The 16,821-nt window shown below is 42.6% G+C and overlaps 1 protein-coding gene across 9 annotated transcripts in view; it reads right to left on the bottom strand.

Moving 5' to 3' along the window:
- LOC105481081 (polypyrimidine tract binding protein 3) overlaps positions 1–16,058 on the bottom strand; it is a 117,749-nt gene extending 101,691 nt beyond the window's left edge. For 3 of the 9 annotated variants that reach the window (XM_071078179.1, XM_071078173.1, XM_071078178.1), the window contains exon 1: positions 15,859–16,008. The gene's annotated coding sequence lies outside the window, so the exon portion shown is untranslated. Of the gene's footprint in view, positions 1–12,862; positions 12,898–15,173; positions 15,417–15,858 lie in introns of those variants that run through there. The other 6 variants (XM_071078180.1, XM_071078177.1, XM_071078175.1 and 3 more) reach the window with 6 other exon arrangements.
- Positions 16,059–16,821: the final 763 nt, after the last annotated feature.

The following is a 16,821-nucleotide window of genomic DNA, read 5'->3' on the forward strand; positions in this document are numbered from 1 at the left end:
TTCGCCAATATGGTGAAACCCTATCGTGACTAAAAATATAAAAATTAGCTGGGCATGGTAGCACACACCTGTAGTCCTAGTTACTCAGAAAGCGAGGGCAGAAAAATCACTTGAACCTGGGAGGTAGAGGTAGCAGTGAGCTGAGATCACACCACTGCTCTCCAGCCTGGGCAACAGAGTGAGACTCTGACTCAAAAAAAAAAAAAAAGAAAAGAAAAAAATTGAGATATTGTTTCATAGAAGGCTCAATATGCTTGAAATGTCAAAAAGAAATTAAGAAAATTTGATTTATGGGCCAGGCACAGTGGCTCATGCCTGTAATCCCAGTACTTTGGGAGGCCAAGGTGGGCAGATCACCTGAGGTCGGGAGTTCAAGACCAGCCTGACCAACATGGAGAAATTCCATCTCTACTAAAAATACAAAATCAGCCAGGTGTGGTGGCACATGCCTATAATCCCAGCTACTCAGGAGGCTGAGGCAGGAGAATCTCTTGAAACCGGGAGGCGGAGGTTGCAGTGAGCCGAGATCATGCCATTGCATTCCAGCCTGGGCAACAAGAGCAAAACTCCATCTTAAGGGAAAAAAAAAAAAAAGAAAATTTCATTTACAGTAGCTACAAAAAAAAATACTCAGAAATAAATTTAACCAAGAAGGGTACATTGAAAATTATAAAACACTGATGACAGAAATTGAAGACACAACCAGGAACAATAGCCCACACCTGTAATCCCAGCATTCTGGGAGGCCGAGGTGGGAGGATCACTTAAGCTCAGGAGTTCGAGACCAACCTGGGCAACACAGAGAGACTGTAACTTTACAAAAATTTAAAAATAGCCAGGTGTGGTAGCATGTGCCTATAGTCCCAGGTATTCAACAGCCAACAGATACATAAAAACATGTTCAACATCACTAATCATCAAGACACTACAACTTAAAACCACAAGGAAATATCACCTCACATCTGTTAGAAGAGCTATTATCAAAAAAGGAAAAAAAGAAACCCTTGTACACAGTTGGTGGGAATGTAAATGAGTAGAGCCATTATGGAAAACAGTATGGAAGTTTCCAAAAATATTAAAAATAGAACTACCATATGATCCAGCAATCTTTCTACTGGGTATATATCCAGAGGAAACAGAGCCAGTATGTCGAAAAGACATCTGCATTCCCATGTTCACTGCAGAATTATTCACAATAGCCAAGATATGAAACCGACCGAAGTGTCCCTTAGTGGATGAATGGATAAACAAAATGTGGTATACACGTACAATGGAATACTATTCAGCCTTTAAAAAGAAGGAAATCCTGTCATGAGACAACATGGACGAACCTGGAGGACACTGCATTAAGTAAAATAAGCCAGGTGCAGAAAGTCAAATGCCACATGATCCCACTTACATGTATAATTTAAGAAAGCTGAAATCATAGAAGCTGAAAGTACAATGGTGGTTACCAGAGGTTGGGAGTGAAACTGGGGACATTTTGGTCAAAGGATACAAAATTTCAGTTAGCAGAAATAAGTTAGAGAGATCAATCGTTTAACATGGTGACTATACACTTTAGTTTTTAAAATTAGCTAGGCATGGTGGCATACACCCTATAGTCCTAGCTACTCAGGAGGCTGAGATGGGAGGATCGCTTGAGCCCAGAAGATCAAGGCTGCAGTGAATTATGATTGCACCACTGCAATACAGCCTGGGCAAGAGGACGAGACCCTTTCTCTTTAAAAAAAAAAAAAAAGAAAAAAGAAAAAAATATATTTTCAGTGTTACCACCAGAAAAAATGATAAATAAGTGAGATAATGCATATGTTAATTAGCTTGACTTAGTCATTCCACAATGTATATTACAAAACATGTTGCCTATCATTAATATATACAATTTTTGTCAATTAAAACTTCAAAAAGAAAAATACATTTTAAAAACTAAAATGTCAAATGTCAAATAACCTATAGATTTTTAAGCAATGCCAGGGAAAATCACAGCTTCTTCTATAGAATATGACAAGCTGACTTTAAATTTTAAAATGAAATTCAAATGATCTAGAACAGCCAAAGCAATTTCGATAAGAACAAAACAGAAGCGCCTACTTGACTTGACTTTAAGACATACTATAACCCCCTTGTCATCAAGACAGTGTGATAATTAACATAAGAATGGAAAAGTAGATCAAGGGATAAGAACAGAGTATGCAGCAACAGACCCGCTCACATATGGTAAGTTGATTTTCAAATAACAGTGCCAACACAATTCAGTCTGGAGAGGAAAATCTTTTCAACAAATGGTGCCAAACTACCTGGATTGTTTACTCACACCATACACAAAAATAAATTTGAGATTCATCTGAGACCTAAACCATAAAAGCTAAAACTACAAGGCTTCTTAAAGCAAATAAAAGAGAAAATCTTCCTTCTCATCTTTGGAATAAGCAGATTTCTTAGTTAGATGAGACATATACAAAGCTATAACCTAAAAGGAAAAGAAATTAAATGTATCAAAATTAAATTCTTCTATTTATCAAAAGACACCATTAAGAAATGAACAGACAAGCCACAGACAGGAAAATATTCACAATACATATACCTGACAAAGGACTTACATTCACAATATATGAAGAATTCTTACACTCAGTAATAGAGATATAAACCCTATTTGAAAGAATGGGCCGGGTGCGGTGGCTCAAGCCTGTAATCCCAGCACTTTGGGAGGCCAAGACGGGCGCATCAGGAGGTCAGGAGATCAAGACCATCCTGGCTAACACGGTGAAACCCCGTCTCTACTAAAAAATACAAAAATCTAGCCGGGCGAGGTGGCGGGCGCCTGTAGTCCCAGCTACTCGGGAGGCTGAGGCAGGAGAATGGCGTGAACCTGGGAGGCGGAGCTTGCAGTGAGCTGAGATCCGGCCACTGCACTCCAGCCTGGGCGACAGAGCGAAACTCTGCCTCAGAAAAAAAAAAAAAAAAAAAAAAAGAAAGAATGGGTAGGACTTCCTAGTCAGTTTGGAAGCTGTCACTTTTGCCTTTACAAAAAGAAAATTGGCCGGGCATGGTGGCTCACACCTGTAATCCAGTACTTTGGGAGGCCAGGGGCGGGGGAGAGGGCGGGGGGCGCGGATCACAAGGTCAGGAGTTCGAGACCAGTCTGACCAACATGGCGAAACCTTGTCTCTGCTAAAAATATAAAAATTAGCTGGGCATGGTGGCACACACCTGTAATCCCAGCCACTCAGGAGGTCGCTTGAACCTGGCAGGCGGAGGCTGCAGAGAGCTGAGATCACGCCACTGCACCCCAGACTGGGCAACAGAGCGAGACTTAGTCTGGGGGAAAAAAAAAAAAACTGAACAAACTAAAAATCATCAGCTATTCTTGAACAGTAAGGTCATTAGGCAAATCACCACATCAAAATCTGAAGACTGCCGAATCCAGAGTCACAATCGAGGTATCCTTGTCTGCAGCAGAATCTGCTGGAACTATAAATTGACAGGACTACTTGCCGAGCACGATGGCTCACGCCTGTAATCCCAGCACCTGGGAGGCTGAGGTGGGCGGATCACGAGGTCAGGAGATCGAGACCATCCTGGCTAATACAGTGAAACCCTGTCTCTGCTAAAAATACAAAAAATTAGCCGGGCATGGTGGCGGGCACCTGAGTCCCAGCTACTAGGGAGGCTGAGGCAGGAGAATGGCATGAACCCAGGAGGCAGAGCTTATAGTGAGCCAAGATCGTGCCACTGCAGTCCAGCCTGGGCGACAGAGGAATACTCCATCTCAAAAAAAAAAAAAAAAAAAAATTTTGACAGGACTACTTAAATGGTAACTCTGACAAACTGCTGGAGTAAGAACTAACATACAAGTAAGAAACCCTCAGAGCCTGTATTCCTAAGGGCCCCCATACTTCCGTAGGCTTTACCAGGAATCCTACACCAAGTTCTTAAGGTGAAGATATTAAAAGACCCCTGAAATTCCAGCACTTTAGGAGGTCAAGGCGGGCGGATCACAAGGTCAGGAAATCAATACCATCCTGGTCAATGTGGTGAAACCCTGTCTCTACTAAAAAATACAAAAATTAGTCAGGCGTGGCAGCGTGTACCTGTAGTCCCAGCTACTTGGGAGGCTGAGGCAGGAGAATTGCTTGATCCCAGGAGGTGGAGGCTACAGTGAGCCGAGATCGCCCCACTGCACTCCAGCCTGGGTGACAGAGCGAGACTCCGTCCCCAAAAAAAAAACAAAGGCCCCTTCCAGTCTCTAGCAGGAGGAGGGGGAACAGTAACCACTGTGAAAAACAACCAAGAGCAAGAGCTTCCTCCAAAATTTAGTCTTATTCTGATGTTTTCAAAAAACTTTACTTTGTCCAATCTAGGGAAAGGGTATTTCCTAAACTCCAGCCCCTTCTGGCCTACCTGGCCTACCTAAGGCGGAAAAAAACTGAAACACTAGTGAAAGTCACATATCAGAGGCACAGGCACAGGCACAGGCACAGTCCTGGGAAACGGCTGATATTAACCAAAAGGCTATGAAATGCTTCCCCACTCCCAACGCGTTACTGCCACATCTCAGGGGTCTAGTATAGCAAAGGATTATAGCTCAAAGAGCTGCAAGGCTCAGACTCTAACAGAGGGGTCAAGAACAAGGACACTAAAGAAAATCCTAGCCAGAATAACATAAAACTCACACTAAAGGCCTTTTACCTCAGTTCCTATTCTCTGATACAGCACATCTCGCTTTCGACAAAAAATTACAAGGTGTGTTTTAACCTTTTAAGGTAAGAAAAAACACAGACTAAAGAAACAAAACAAGCATCAGGACCAGATTCAAACAGGACACAGATTTTGGAATTATCAGACATGGTTTAAAATAACTATTTTAACCACAGAACCAACCCAACTTGGTCCACCTTTGTGTAATAAGATGGTGAGTTGTTTTTCAGTTGCCATGGACCCCTAGATGGAAGGTCACATAACCTGGACATGTCCAGGTGAACCAAGCTGGCAACCATGGGTGGAACCCAAGAGTTGGGAACAAGGAATGGAGACTGAATTAAGAAGCAAACACCTGAACAGGTGCAGGGGCTCACGCCTGTAATCCCAAGACTTGGGGAGGTTGAGGCAGGAAGACCACTTGAGGCCAGGCGTTCAAGACCAGCCTCAGCAACATAGAGAAACCCAGTCTCTACAAAAAAAAATCGTTTAAAATTAGCCAGGCATGGTGGCATGTCCGTGTATTCCTAGCTACTGAGGAGGCTGAGGCAGGAGGATCACTTGGACCCACACGTTCAAGGTTGCAGTGAGCTATGATTCATGCCACTGCACTCCAGCCTGGGCAACAGAGCAAGATCCTGTCTCAAAAAAAAAAAAAAAAAAAAAGACAACACATGGGAGGATCCAGTTAAATCACGCCTCCCGGAATCACCTCGGATCATGCCTCATTACTCAACAACTGTAAAACCAATGCCATCCCCCAGCTAGAGGAGACAGGTTTAAGCATTTCCTTCTGTTTATTTGCCATTCAACAACAATAAAGCTCTTCTTTTCTCAGAAAAGTGCCATGGTATTGGCCTCTATGCACATAAGACAGCAAGCCCACTGATTGCTTAGCAACATGATGTCACTGGCTGTAATGGAAACAGTAGATAACATGCAATCAAGACGGATAATATACCAGAGACGTGAACACTCTATAAAAGAACCAAAAGGAAATTTTCGCTAGAAATAAAAAACACTATAACAGAAATGAAGAATACTTCTGATGGGTTCATCATCAGTAGGCTGGACACAGCAGAGGAAAGAATCAATGAGCTTGAAGATATTTCAACAGAAAGTTTCCAAACTGAAATGCAAAGGAAAATAATTAGAGAATGTCCAAGAAATGTGAGACAATTTCAAATGGGTAACACAGAAGGAAATGAAATATTTTCTGATAAGTTCTAGAAAAAACAGAGAGAGTACAGGGCAGACGAAACATGTAAAAGTAGTAACAGCCAAGAATTTTCCATAATTAATGATAGCCAAACCACAGATTCAGGAAGCTCTGAGAAAACCAACCAGGATAAACACTAAAAAATTCACACCTTGGCATATTATTCAAACTGAAGAAAACAAAAGAGAAAAATCAAAAAGAAACCAGAAGAAAAAAATACCATACTTATGGAGGCACAGGGACAAGAATTACAGAGGTTTCTTTCCCATCAGAAACCATGCAAGCAAAAAGAAAGTGAAGTATTTAAAGAGTTTTTTAAAAAAAGAAAAAGAAAAAAAAAAAAAAAGACAACCTAGAATTCTGTATGCAGAGAAAAAGCATCCTTGGAGTAAAGGAGAAGCACAAAACCAAGAGAATTCCTATCAGTGGACATGCCCCACAAGAAAAGTTTTTTAAAAGTTATTTAGGGAGAAGGAAAACATTATAAATCAGAAACTTAGTAAATGTATATGCTACAATGTACAGGGCAACCACTAAACAAATGTTAAAGGAAGTATAATTAATATGTTGAGGGCCTGGTACAGTCGTTCACATCTGAAATCCCAGCACTTTGAGAGCCCAAGGCCGGTGGATCACTTGAGGTCAGAAGTTCAAGACCAGCCTGGCTAACATGGTGAAACTCTGTCTCTACTAAATACAAAATTAGCCAGGTATGGAGCTGCACACCTGTAGTCCCAGATAGTCGGGTACCTGAGGCAGGAGAATAGTTGAACCTGGGAGACAGAAGTTGCAGTGAGCCAAGATCACACCACTGCACTCCAGCCTGGGTAACAGAGTGAGACTCCCTCATAAAAAAAAAAAAAAACACTTAAAAGAATAGACAAAAGACTTAACAGACATTCACAAAAGAAGATAAGTGAAAGCCTACTAAGCACATGAAAAACTCACCACCACTAATCACTGGATCAACAATTTCATGCAAATTAAAACTAAAAATGAGGTAATACTAGTCCACAAGAATACCTAAAATTAAAAACTGACAACACCCAGCGTGTTGTCAGTTTGGCTGACACATGAGGCAACTGAACTCTAATACAAAACTGATCAGAGTGTAAGGTGGTACAGCACTTTGGAAAACAGTTGAACAATTTCTTATGAACTTAAACATATACATATCCTATCACCCAGCAATTCTACTCCTAGTCATGGATTGAATGAAAAATACATATACCCAAAGACTTACACATAAATGTTCGCGGTAGCTTTATTCGTAATAGCCCCAAACTGAAAAGTGCCCAAATGTCCATCAACATGAGAATGAATTTTTAAATATCGTTATGTATTTGATAGAGTCAGGACTAGGTAAAGAGGGAAGGGTCCCTGGAGAACCTTCAACCTGCCCAGGTCATTATGCACAAGGGGCTTGCCTAAACATGCCCACAGTGAAAAATTCCATCACTTAACACGTGCAGTAAGCGAAATAAATCAACGTGGAGTGGCTCAGACTAAGGGCCCACATGCACACTAGGGGAAGGGGGTGGAGCCACCAGGAATTTGCACCTTAGGCTGGGGAGGAGCCTGGCCTCTTCAACTCCAGTGTAGTGGCCTGGTATTCAATCTGAGGTGGGAGCCGGCTGGCGGGACCCCTCTCTTTGCTGAGAGCTCCCCTTTCGCTTAATAAATTCCACTCTCGTCACCCTTCAATGTGTCCACATGCCTAATTTTTCCTGGTTGTGACACAAGAACCTGGATTTAGCTGAACTAAGAAGCAAAAACCCCTGCATTATATTCACACAGTGGAATACTCACAGAAATAAAAAAAAAAAAAAAGAACTACTGATATATGCAAGTACAAGGATGACTCTCAGAACCATTTTGCTGAGTAAAAGAAGTCAGACATCAAAGAGCTTTTATGCTCTATGACTCCATTTATATGAAGTTCAAAAACAGGTAAAACTGGCCAAGCACGGTGGCTCATGCCTATAATCCCAGCACTTTGGGTGGCCAAGGCAAGCAGATGGCTTGAGCCCAGGACACCAGCCTGGGCAACATGGTGAAACCCTGTCTCTACAAAAAACACAAAAATTAGCCCGGAGTGGCGGAGTGCACCTGTAGTCCCAGCTACTCAGGAGGCTGAGGCAGGAGGATCGTCTGAGCCCAGGAAGTCGAGACTGCAGTAAGCCTTGATCACACCACTGCACTCCAGCCTGAGCTACACAGTGAGACCCTGTCTCAAACAAACGAAACAGGTAAAACTAATCTCTGGTGATAAAAATCAGAACAGCTGCCTTAACTGGGTCTGGAAAGTGGCAACAGGGAACTTTCTAGAGTGGGTGTTCTATTATCTTGAATGAGGTATACAGGAAACAGTAGTGGATACAAGTGTCAAATTTTACTGAATTGTACCCTTAAGACATGTGCATTTCATTCTATGTAAATTACAGCTCAGTTTAAAAGGAAAAAGATTGCAGCAAATGCCTTCTACATTTCCTATAGCTCAAGTACAGCAGCAGGCAAACGTTTTCTGTAAAGGGCCAGAGAGTAAGTATTTTAGGCTTTGCAGTCTCCACTACAACCACGACTGCCTTTGTAGTGTGAAAAGTAGCCAGACAATATGAATGAGCACAGCTGTGTTTGAATAAAACTACAAAAACAGGTGGCAAGCTGAATGTGGCCCATAGCCGTAGTTTGCCAACCCCTGGTCAAGCAAACAGAAAACTAATCCTCAAAAATTAATTTAAATATGCTATATTGTTCTCTTCTATAAGCCAATTATGGTCCTTCCCATATATGTGAGTTTTTCATACTCATCTACTCACTTAAAATAGGAAAACCCAGAAAAAGTCTAAAACATATTTGGTATGTAAGACCATCATTTTCTTAAAATCATACTCTAATAGCTATGACAGTATTTCGAAAAAATAACCAGGATTATGAGGAATATTTGAGTTTAAAATAAGCCAGCTAGTTAATAATAAAAGTATAAGCTAGACACACAAAATGTCATGTTATCCACAGGCTGACACTTTGATTTATATGGTATAATAAAGTTCTTAAAACATGTACAGTTATCACTCATTATCATCTAGTTGGTTCTTCATTTAAAAGAATTCAGGCTGGGCACAGTGGCTCACGCCTGTAATCACAGAACTTTGGAAGGCCGAGGCAGGTGGATCACGAGGTCAGGAGATAGAGACCATCCTGGCTAACACTCTCTACTAAAAAATACAAAAAATTGGCTGGGCGTGGTGGCGGGCACCTGTAGTCCCACCCTACTCGGGAGGCTGAGGCGGGAGAATGGTGTAAACCCGGGAGGTAGAGCTTGCAGTGGGCTGAGATTGCGCCACTGCACTCCAGCCTGGGCAACAGAGCGAGACTCCGTCTCAAAAAAAAAAAAAAATAGGAATTCAAAATTAAAGACAGCAATTATGCTTGGGTGTGGTGGCTCACACCTGTAACCCCAGCACTTTAGGAGGCTGAGGGAGGAGAATCACTGGAGGCCAGGAATTCAAGGCCAGCCTGGACAACATAGTGAGGCCTTTGTCTCTACAAAAAAATTTCAAAATTAACAGGGTGTGGTGGCACATGCCTGTGGTCCTAGCTATTCAGGAGGCTGAGGTAGGAGGATCATTTGAGCCTTGGAGGTGGAGAATGCAGTGAGCCATGATTGTGCCACTGTACTCCAGTCTGGGCAACGACAGAGGTAGAGCCTGTCTTCAAAGAAAGAAAAAAAAATAGCAAATACATCTCAGTTTCCCAATAAGCATTTCAAAATACAAAAATTACATGAAGAAGGCCGGGCACAGTAGCTCACGCCTGTAATCCCAGCACTTTGGGAGGCCAAGGTGAGCAGATCACAAGGTCAGGAGTTTGATCAGCCTGGCCAATATGGTGAAACCCTGTCTCTACTAAAAATACAAAAAAAAATAGCCAAGCATGGTGGCATGCACCTGTAGTCCCTGCTACTCAGGACGCTAAGGCAGGAAAATCGCTTGAACCCAGGAGGTGGAGGTTGCAGTGAGCCAAGACTGCGCCACTGCACTCCAGCCTGGGCAACAGAGGGAGACACCTCCATCTCAAAAACAAAAAACAAACAAACAAAAAAATTACATGAAGAAATAAAACAAATTTTTCATGAAAGTAGTATCAGAAACCAATTTTCTTAATTTTGGCAAGGCTCAAAAAATTGTAACACCACAAAGAATATCCAAGGTATACACCTAGTTATAACATAAGACAGTCCTAAGCTGCCTGAAAAATGTTATCCGTCTTCAAGAAAATTCCAATTTAAAAAATGAAATGATTTCTTTCTCACCACAGTATATGACTAATAGAGGGGGAAAAAAAAAAAAAAAACACTAGCACAATGAGAAAGCTTGAGTTCCTGTATAAGTATGCTACCTAACTAGCCATGTGACAATTTGGCATTCATTCACTCATCAAATATTTCTGAGAGCTTATTATGTGACAGACACTGGAAACACAGTAGTGAAGAAAATAGCAAAAATCCCTGCCCTCTTAACATATTCTGGTGAATCACTTAATCTCTAAAAACAACTCAGTTTTCTTTCTCTAAAACAATGGATTTTATGTTATACTACAGAGCATTTTCAATTCTTTTTTTAAAAGTTCATATTACTCTTCTGAATCCAGGAAAGCAACTTACGGAAGATAACCTGAAATCCACTCTTGCCACTGGCTGAAACCATTTGTTGTGTCATCATATTCAGATGGCATACAAGGGAAATTAAGTAACTGCTAGATTATCTTTCACACAATCTAGATGAATTATGAGCCTTATTGGCCTCTTAGTATTTACTTGGTAATTAAGCTTCCTTGGATGGAATCCAAAAAGAACAATCTTAGAGAAATTTCTCCAGATAATGCATAATTTTACATTCCCAGTATCTAAGTCTATAAAAATAAAGATTGCTACTGAATCAACTAGTAAGCTTATCTTCTCTTCAGAGTAGGATCTGATCTTTGTTTCCCAAGTGCTTGCCAAAAGCAGGTAGTCAGAAAGCCAAATCTTGTATTCAAATATGGTTCCTGCATCTAACATTTAAATTTTCTTTAACTTATCAAGACATATTTTTAGGGCAGGCGCAGTGGCTCATGCCTGCAATCCCAGCACTCTGAGAGACCAAGAGTTTGAGACCAGTCTGGGCAACATAGCAAAATCCCAGCTGGGCATGGTGGTGCACACTTGTAGATTTACTACTACTTTGGAGGCTGAGGCAAGAGGATGGCTTGAGTTCAGGAGTTCGAGGCTGCAATGAACTATGATCATGCCACCACTGCACTCCAGCCTAGGTGACAGAGTTAAAAACAAACAACAAAAATCCATGAATGAACACCACTGTCAGATCCTACAAATGCAAATAAAGCAGGAGCCTGAAATTTGCTAGCAAGAAGAGATGATGAACACAGATGGACCCAAAGTGGTGGAACAAATTTACATAAGTTAATCTATAATGTGTAAGATACATAAAAACAAAGATGAATTATTTCTTTCTACAATAATCTGAACTGTAAGTGGCTTCTAGAACTAGATTCTCAACTCAGCTATATCAAATATTAAAATACTAAGGGAACGTTTAGAACACCCAGATATTTTAAGTCTTATACAGATGGGCACTGTTTACTTAATTTATATTTAAAAATCCAATAAGTGGGCCGGGTGCAGTGGCTCATGCCTGTAATCCTAGCACTTTGAGAGGCCAAGGAGGGCAGATCACCTGAGGTCAGGAGTTGGAGACCAGCCTGGGCAACGTGTCGAAACCCCATTTCTACTAAAAATACAAAAAATTAGCCAGGCATGGTGGCGTGTGCCTGTAATCCCAGCTACTCAGGAGGCTAAAGCAAAAGAATCACTTGAACCCCTTCAAAGGTGGAGGCTGCAGTGAGCAGAGATTGAACCACTGCACCCCAGCCTGGGCAACAGTGACACTCCGCCTCAAAACAAACAAACAAACAAACAAACAAAACCCAATAAATGAAAAGACTTCGGTAAAACTGAAATGATTTAAAACCTAGAAGAATCATTATTATAAAACACTAATTATCCAGCTCTCTGGATGTTTGCCTTTTAGACACAACTCTCATTGCTGAAAGCTAGGTATAATGAAAAAAAAGTCAGGCTTTGGTACCTGGAAGACAAGAGTTTGAATACTAGTGTACCACATCTTGGACACGAACTTTTTAAAGCTATTTTTTCACCTCTAAAATGGGAATACTGATTACTCACCTTGAAGGATTGCTATGATTAGTAAAAATACACGTAAAACACCTGACACATAGTAGGCACTAAAGAAAGACGTGTCACCTGCTTAGATTATTCTCATTGATACATCCATGAAAGAGGATATAAGAAAGGACATGGTAAAAAGATAAATCAGAGTCTAGGCTACACTTTTTCTTTTTTTTTTTTTTTTTTTTTTTTTTTGAGACAGGGTCTCACTCCCATTGCCCAGGCTGGAGTCCAGTGACACAATCATACTCACTGCAGCCTTGACTTCCCGGGCTCAGGTGATTCTCCCAGCTCAGCCTCCCAAGTAGCTGGGACTACAGGCACGCACTACCATGACCAGCTAATTTTTTTATTTTTTATTTTTTTAATAGAGATAGGGTTTCACGGTGTTGCCCAGGCTGGTCTCAAACTCCTGGGCTCAAGCAATCCGCCCACCTCAGCCTCCCAAACTGCTGGGATTACGGGTGTGAGCCACTGCACCCAGCCTAAGGCTACATTTAACTGCTATACATAATACTATAGTTCCTCCTTATAAATACGTAAAATCCAAAATTACCTCAGGTCTACTTATTTTGAAGCTAAGTAAAAATGAAAGACTATTACACAATAAAGCAGATAATTTTATGAACAGGTGAGATTGAAAATATGCCAAAAGATATAAAAATGCGTATGAAAGGATAGTAAAAGATTCCTACCTTTAAACCAACTGTTATAAGATCTGTAACAACACTGTATGGAAAAAGTAAAAAGAGAAAATGGAAAACAAAGTTAGAGAACAAGTTTTTAAAAGACAGAGATAGTAAGAATAAGGGGGAAAAAGCATTATAATAATAAATAATAAAAATAAGAATGGGATGAGTTGTGAAATATTAACACAAAGAAAAATGATGAGACAGTCTAGCAACAGCAGAGTGTAAAAGCAAATCCTTACTACCAATGCAAGAAACAAATCCTAAGTTATCTTTTAGTATTTAGGAAAGTATAGTCGTACTTCAATAAAAATGAGTGTTTATCCATTTACCCTCATTTAACGAAGCCAAACCAAAACTTAAAATCACCGGAGTTTGTTCTTTTAAGTCACTGGCATGAATAATCGTGTCTGAGGTTTTAAATGAAACAAAACCAGTGCTTGGATTTTACAGAAATAGAAGGCATCTTGCAAATCTGCATTTACCACCCAAAATTGCTCACCAAAATATAGTTAAGACAGTCTCTCAGAACTAAAATAAATACAAACATCACATTTCAGACATCAAAATTTTCAAAGATTTGCTTTTTAAAAATATTCTATCACGTCAAAACTATGTTTAAGTATAAATTATCTCTCAGGAGGAAATGAACACATACACACACACAAGAGACAGTTGGGATTTGAGGAGGAACTAGAAAGATATGTTGACTGGTGGCTTGTGGTTTGTTTTTTAACTATCCAAAAAAGGAAGAAGGATCTTTTTCAGGCTGTTGGAAAATGTAGAAATTTAATTAGTCTCCTGAAGGCAAAAATGCACTGTATTCTTAAACCACATCCCTTAAGACCAGGGTGTGAAAATCCCCTTTAAAGTCCTGCCATACAAAAACTCTTCTTTTCTAAGCCCCAAGAAACTGTCTTCGATTGATGTTTTTTTCGTATCTCCTAGAAGAAAGCTACAAATACATTCTACATATTGTTAATAACCTATGTCATCATTACCTCATAAAAGTTAACAAATGACTCTAGATGATGTAAAGTGTTTTAAAAATACCACGTGGATTTTTTATTTTTCCTTGTAACTTCTGAAACTTGAAATTCATTTGTCTAAAATTTAAATGTAAAAAGTAACTGGACCCTTGCTGCATAAAAAATAAGATTGTTTAACACTACGATTATTGGTTCTGATGCAAAGGGCAACTTATGCTCCGACCTAAACTTCCAAATGAACTTACCTTCCAGTCAGTATCTGTATAACTGCCTTGCATATTGAAACCAATAAACCCAATACTACCTCTAAAACCACAAATAGGGTGAAGGGAGAGTTAACTTCTTAAACACTATCAAAAAGTAAGTTTGCACTTCACAGTTATCTTAGAGTTTAACAGCAAAGATGCAAAATTCAAGAGTCCTCTTTATTAAAACTATAAATTTTACGACACAAAAGAATAGCCTGCATCCATATTTAAGTCAAACACTCCAGACAATTAACTACACATAATGAAATGCTAATTTCACAGCCTGCCTGAACCAAAATATTAGTACGACACAAATCTTTACGACCACAAAATGTTTCAACATATAAAATCTAACTGAATAAGGCAATGTGAAATAAGTTTTCAACAATATTCTCGAAGAAACTTCAAACAATAAAAACAGCTTCAATTCCCCCCAAAATATACACACCTACTGTGTACCCAAAAGTTATAATTTTAAGAAAATTTTTAAAGCTTCAATTAAATAAAAATAAAGAACATCCCAATCATGAATAAAATCTAAAATTCCACTTCGATATCTGGAGCAGTGTGCAATCTGTATTCAAATGAATCAATCCGAAATGTCATATACACTTAATATTGTGAAAGTAAAATAAATGAAATCTAATGAGGTCAAAACCTGTTGGAAGATTTCATCTTCTTCAAATAGCATAACAATTATCAACTATATGGCAACATGTGAACGACTTTTACTGTTCTAGCAAGTTGCATATATTCCACAACCTTACAGAAATCTTGTCATCGAAAGTAGGTAACAAGCCAAACAAAACCTCAAATACATAAAGGGAATAAACCGAGTTGGAGATTTTTTTTTAATCTGTAGGTACAGACACTACAACCTTCAATTAATTCACCAAGATCCTAACAGAGTTGTTACTTTAATTACCAAAATATGTCAAGTCCCACCCCATATCCCTGAGTCCCCAGAGCACCGTTCATATACATAGACTCTAAACCTTTTTTTTTGGTCACGGACCCCCATTAAATTTTTGAGCATTTGAAAGGCCCCCGAAAATCGCTCGTACATCATATTTTACATACGCGGGCAGAGAATTCATTAAGTTTCTTGGGGAGAGAGAATGGTGAGGGGGAAGCGTCCACGGTCACTAAGTCCAGATCCCTGATGTCGAGAAAACGTTAACGTATCTCACAGCACAAGTCGGGAGACCTCGGCCAAGTCCCGCGGCGGCCCGGGGACCCCGCGTGGGACCGCGGCTTGAGACCAGGTCGCCGCCCAGACCGTACCGACGCCTGCACCCGCCGTCGGCCGCTCGCCCCACCTCGCCGGTAAACAGCAACTCCCCCGGCAGGAGGACGCCCGCCCCGCGCGCCGCCTCCGCCTCCCCCAGCGCCGCGCACCATTTTCTGAGAGGAAGTGTCGGGAGGCCGAGCTGGGCTCCCCGGACTCGGGGCGCGGAAGGCGGACCCCGGCACCGCGGCCGGACCGGGCTTTCTTCCGCTCCCGGGTGTGTCGAGTAAGGCTGGGAAGGAGCGGACGTGTCCCGGGCACCGCGTGGGGAAAAGAGAGGCTGCGGCGGACCGCGCCTCGGCGATTCCGGGATCCCCACAGAGACGCCCGGAAGCCCCACCGTCGGGCTTGGCCGGGGCCGCTCCTCCGGCCGCCGGCGCCGCGCACGGCTTCCCAGCCCTTGCGCGTCCCGCCGAGAGCCGGGTGGAAGCGGCGCCAGAGCAACCCGGTGCGGCCGCCGCGCCGCCTAGCACTTACCCATCCATGGCCCAGACGGAGGCGCGCACAGAGCAGGGACTGACGGGCTAACCGCAAGCGGAGGAAGCAGGCGGCGGCAGCAGGGCGGTTCCGGGGACAAGCGAGCGTCGCCTCTGCGGAGCCCCGGCCGGTCCGAGGTGGAAGGAGAGTGGGAAACAGGGGCGGGGACCGGGCACGCTCCCGCCACCGCCGCGCCCCCGCCTTCCCCACCCCGCGAGCGCGTCCCCGTCTGGCCCGCCCCCGCCCCTTCAGCGTCCCCGCCCTCCCTCGGGGCCCGCCCCTGCGCTCGCGCCCACCCTCGCCCGGCTCGCAGCCGGCCTCCGGCTCGGCTCTGGGGCGCCCTCTTCCAGCGGTCGCTGTAAGACCCCGCCTCTCGGCCCCTCATCCCGGCGCGCGCGCGCGCCCCCAGCCTCCCTCCTGCGTTCGCGGGAGCGCGCGCCTTGTGCTTCCCGCTCCGCCGCGCGCCCCACCCGCCCTCTCGCGGCCCCGCGGGCCTTCCGGCTTCGCAGACCGGGGCTGCCGGGTTTGAATGCCTCCCTCTGCCGGCGGGAAAAGCCTTGGGGACCCGACTCCCAAGAGTAGGCAGGAATGTCCCGCGAGGACCCCAGAAACGAGGTGGAATTGCCCCGCGTGCGCAAGGCTGTAGATGGCACGTCCAGGGGCCAGCCTCTGGCCGCTTCGCGCTGGAGTCGACCGCTGGTACCGGCAGCAGCCCCATAGGTGTGGCTGGGGCGATGAATGAGGTGAAAGAGGCCGCCCGGACTGGAATTTGTATACACTCTAAGTATCTGAGTGCATTTCGACCTGACCGTCTAGTATTGAATGTACATGAAAAATTCATTGTACAAACATGGAATGGCTATATTTCTAGCATTTTAAAAAAGTTTACTCATTATTCGCTTTTTTCAGATGAAAATATGGATATAAAGAGAGTGATTTGCTCACAGTTTCACAACCAGGAAA

The sequence above is a fragment of the Macaca nemestrina genome, chromosome 14 (assembly GCF_043159975.1).
Source record: "Macaca nemestrina isolate mMacNem1 chromosome 14, mMacNem.hap1, whole genome shotgun sequence".
Classification (NCBI taxonomy): Eukaryota; Metazoa; Chordata; class Mammalia; order Primates; family Cercopithecidae; genus Macaca; species Macaca nemestrina.